This window comes from Macrotis lagotis, chromosome 1 (assembly GCF_037893015.1).
Source record: "Macrotis lagotis isolate mMagLag1 chromosome 1, bilby.v1.9.chrom.fasta, whole genome shotgun sequence".
Lineage (NCBI taxonomy): Eukaryota > Metazoa > Chordata > Mammalia > Peramelemorphia > Peramelidae > Macrotis > Macrotis lagotis.
The window spans coordinates 68,841,142-68,846,059 of NC_133658.1; the positions used below are offsets into that span (position 1 = coordinate 68,841,142).

Here is a 4,918-nt window from a genome sequence, read left to right on the forward strand (position 1 = left end):
ATGAAACTATGAGGGGAAAACTTATTAAATCTGAGTTTACCTTTTAAAGTACTCAGACATTTGGTTGTGCTGAGCTCTTATGGCTCAGGATGACCTTAAAATCTCTCAACTATCTTCATAGTGACTAATTATTGATTTTGTGTAAGGACAATTTAATTAAATAGATCCCAGGAAGAGATAGAATTTAAGTATAGAGGGAAATGTTTGAAGGTGATTATTAAATCTGTTTTCCTTGTAGAACCTTGATAAAGTCGTAGTTAATTTATATCTGGCTTCCTTTGCACATCCACATGTTCTCATTTGGTTGCTTTTCTAAATCTGTCATACCTCTGGGATATTGCCTGTTGATTTCAGATTGCTGGCATTTCTCAACTAGTTGATTTGACACATATGTACTAATAAACTTAAATTATTGAAAGATTAATATCTAATCAAAGGAGGCCATGTGTGAGATAATGGCTTTTGCCTTGATATTTGAAACTGCTTAGGGGGTTAAAATAAATTAACCTTCCCATTGTCTTCCAATACCTGCCCCCATGGCCACCTTGTTCTCTGACCAGCAGTGGCAATGCTCTGATTGTTGAGCTCCAGTGTCAGAAAAGATAATTAGTTTCTTGTGAAAGAGTCATTGCCTCAGAGCTATTAACTGATTTACCCTTAATTTTACTTTTATGCATACATGATCAACAGAACTTTTATATGAAATTTTTAAAAATAACACATGCAAACCCCTGTGAGATAAGTCAGATTGTATTATTTTTAGGATATCCTCCACATCTAAATCTAAAAATACAGTACTATTGCCCCTCCTGCCCCCACACACAAACATCATTTTCCAAATGACAAAAGTAGGTGGGACAGAGTAATAAGACCAAAGATTCCTTCTCAATAAGTGGAAGGTCTAGACATTTTATACATGTCTTTTCCTTCAAAAATCCAAAATTTTTTTCTCTACTCCAAGAGACATTGAATGTAAAAATATAAAGAAGACAAAAAAAGTAAAGTACATTAATTTCTGAGTTGATGCAAACTTTAAAATTATATTAGGGAGGGGTGGCTAGGTGGTGCAGTGGATAAAGTGCTGGCCCTGGAGTCAGGAGTATCTGAGTTCAAATCCGGTCTCAGACACTTGATCATTACCTAGCTGTGTGGCCTTGGGCAAGCCACTTAACCCCATTTACTTGCAAAAAAAAATACTTAAAAGAAAACTATATTGGGGAAAGAGAGACAAATGTAAAGAATAATAGAAATTCACGTAGATGTGGCTGTTTTAATATTGCAAAAGTCCTTTCTCATACTAGTCTTTTGAGGTATCATCATCCTCCTCCAATAACAAATAAGAAAATTGAGGATTTGAGATGTTGCAATTTATTCATGATCATCAAAGTAGTAAATGTTTGATTAAAGAATCGATCCCCTCCTCCCAGCCCCCCGCCCCCGCTCCGGCGCTCCCCGCCCGCTGAGCTGAAGGGCGCCCGCAGTGGGAGCCGGCCTGGGGGGCCGCGGGACCCCGGACAGGGAGGCTCCAGGGCTCCAGGCCCGGCCCAGCGCCAGCGCGGACGGACTGATGGACGGACGGACGGACGGACGGACGCGGGGAGGATGAGCGGCGGGAGGCAGAAGGAGGAGCCGCCGCAGCCGCATCTGGCCAAGGGCGCCCCGAAGGGCTCGGCCTGGGGCAAAGCGCTGGCCTGGGAGGACAAGGATGAGTCTTTAGAGGTGATCTGCTGGTTCCGACAGATGATTGCGCTTGTTCGGGGCGTCATTTGGGGAGTGGCGCCACTGAAGGGCTTGGTGGGAACAGCGGGATTCTGCCTGATCCGTGCTGGAATCTTGTACCTCTACTTCAGCAGCTTCCAACAAATTGATGAGGAAGATTATGGTGGGACGTGGGAACTCACCAAAGAAGGTTTTATGACGTCTTCTGCATTGTTGATGGTTGTTGGACCATCTTTTACACTGCCATCCACTATGCCTGACAGCCTGCAGCCCACCCCTGCTAGCACCGTTTACTCAAAAGGACATTCTAATCACAGGCCAGCAGCGTGCCAGTGGTCAGGGGCATTTCGGCCACAAGGAGATAGTGATGCCCTTTCTCCCAAACTGAGAATCAGTGCGTGCGTTGGTTACCAGTGTTTTCTACCAGTGTCGTGTCTTGGAATTTTTAAATGATCCATCCCTATATTGAAAGCATTACTGAACTGTTCCATCACCACCATTGTCCATGCCTTTCTGGACTACCCATCACTAATACCTGTTGGATGAATGGATCTAGTGATTCCATTTATCTTAGGATCTGAATGAAAGGTGAAATTGTCTCATCTTCCTCGGCCGTGCATCAGACACACAATTTTAAAGATATCAATGGCATTTTATGGTGTTTTGAGTTGTTTTTGGACAAAGCATGGCAGAATGTGTGTGGTTCATAATACAGGACATGTCTGAGAGTTTCTATTGTAAAATGTTTTAAGAGAACTTGAATAAACCGGATCTTATTTAAAAAATTGATCCCCTAACTTCAAATGTAAGCACATTCAGAAAGCCACTGGTATCAAATTCTACTTGATAAAAGATCCACGAAGTTTTTAACATTATATATCATATATTGTCTTACTTATTATAGAGTATAATTTCCTTGAGGGAAGCTCTCTTTTAAAATGCAATGATAAAACGAGCAGCTAGGTGGCGTAGTGGATAAAGCACTGGCCCTGGAGTCAGGCGTACCTGGGTTCAAATCCGGTCTCAGACATTTAATAATTACCTAGCTGTGTGGCCTTGGGCAAGCCATTTAAACCCGTTTGCCTTGCAAAAAAAAAAAACCTAGAAAAATGCAATAAAATGAATTGATATGATTGCTATTACACAAAAAAGTTAGTGGCAGAATTGGAACCTGTCCACAGATTAACTCAGAACACCTTATGATTGTAGAAAGGCAAAAAGTTAGCTAATTATTAATAGAATAAGAGAAAAGAGCAGAAGAAAGAATTATTAAATAAAAGTTGAATAATAATTAAATATATACACAAGTGTAGATATAATATATTTTATGAATTCTCTTGACAAATAGTAGAGAAAGAAACTTGCTTATAATAAGATTTAGTAGGAATTGTTCTTAAAAACAAGCTTATGAAATGTGGCAGAAATAAGAAAAGAAAGGAATCTGCTCATACATAAAAGGAACTCCAAAGTGTTTGTTGAGAAGGGAATAATTCTGATACATTTAAAGATTGTCCCTTTTAGTTTGCATGAAAATTTATCTCCTAGTAGGAATGAAAGAACATTTAAAATTTGACTTCCAAATTATAGGAAGTAAAAATAATTTAATTGTTACCTAAAGGGAATGGATTATGTTCTTGTTTTTAGTTTTTAGGTTTTTCTTTCAGTGCCAAATGACAGAAACAAAAATAGAAAAAGAAGGTAGATCTACCCCAAAATCAAGCAAATATATTGTCTAAACATGTCTCTATGCTCCAATTTTTCAATGAGAATTGGATATGTGAATAGAAGTTCTTCATGGGAAAACCCAAATTAAAAAGCAAAAGAGGAAATTTTACCTCTTTCAGGAGATAAGAGGATAAGAGAATGTGATAAAAAATAAAACTAGTTCCTTGTTAGTATTAATGAAACTCATGATATAATAGCAGATATTGAAATTCACACTTGAAATTTTAATTATGCAAACTACAACAATCAGTTTCAGTCATTTGAAATAGTGTTCATTTGAATATATGTGACCACTTTAGGGTATTTATTATTCAAACTGAACTAGTACTATCTCTAAAGGGAAAAAGGAGGAAAACTGAACACTGAATTAAGTAATGGATAAGAAGCTTTTCCTGTACAATCAGAAAAACAATCATCAAGTACTTGCTGAATTTCTGAGGTACTGTGTTAGGAAGTCGGAGTATATGAGGATTATCATAGTACCTATTTTCCAAGAGTTCCTATTTAAATGGAGATGATAGTTCTAGAGGATAGGCAGGTAAAAATTAGTTGTAATTCTAATATCTATGACATCACAGCTCATTTGAGTAGTTGAGTATTCCCATTGTCTAGTATGGTATCGGATACATAGTCAAGACTTAATTATATGTTCTTACTTATTTATCTAGGACCTAAAATTCTACAGAGGAAATCAATTCAAGAAAGATTTAAAATTCAAAGCACTGAAATTCAGCACTAATGCAAATGATTCTAATGGATAAGTTAAAATAAAAGCTCTGCTTAAATAAAATAATATGATTATTCTAGGAAATCATCAACAAACTTAAATTTTTCTATACTTTAACTAACAGATTAAATAATTTTGTAAGAAGCATGTCCTAAGTGTTAAAGTACAAAATGTGTTTATGCTGACAATAAATTAAGACAAAAAATAAAGATAAAGAGTAAACACAATAAACAGTCAACCTTCATAAAAAGTTGTCTTTTATTTTTTTTTATAACATCTTGGGGACAAGAGAACCCTCAAAAAAAAAGGAAAGGGCATATCTGCTTTGGGTAGTTGTGTTGATTATACCTATTTTTTTTTAAATATGGAGAAAATGTAAAATAATTTAAAATGTATTCCTTTCATTCCTTTTATGCAATAACTTTTTTGGTCAAATATATTGTTATTAACTTGGGAAACAGGAGAATATTTAGAATATGGAATTGAAACTCAAGTAGAGACTAATTCTTCTCAAGTAGAATCTCCAGCCTCTGGTGTACAATCTATAATAGTTTTCCAAGTAATAAATGACAGGGGAGTGAGATTTCATTGCAAAGCTAAGTGATCTTTGACAACTATCCTTATTTTCCAAAAAGAAAAAAAGGAAGCAAAAGATAAAAATGTGAACTTGACATGTTTTTTGTTAAAATTCCAAGACATATTAAAGAACTGGCTAGAGAACATTTACAAAGGGCATTGATAAACATT

At 36.4% G+C, this 4,918-nt stretch overlaps 1 pseudogene; it reads left to right on the forward strand.

Annotated features, from left to right (window-relative positions):
- The first annotated feature begins 1,602 nt into the window (after positions 1-1,602).
- On the forward strand, positions 1,603-1,979 carry LOC141507726 (GEL complex subunit OPTI pseudogene; annotated as a pseudogene).
- Positions 1,980-4,918: the final 2,939 nt, after the last annotated feature.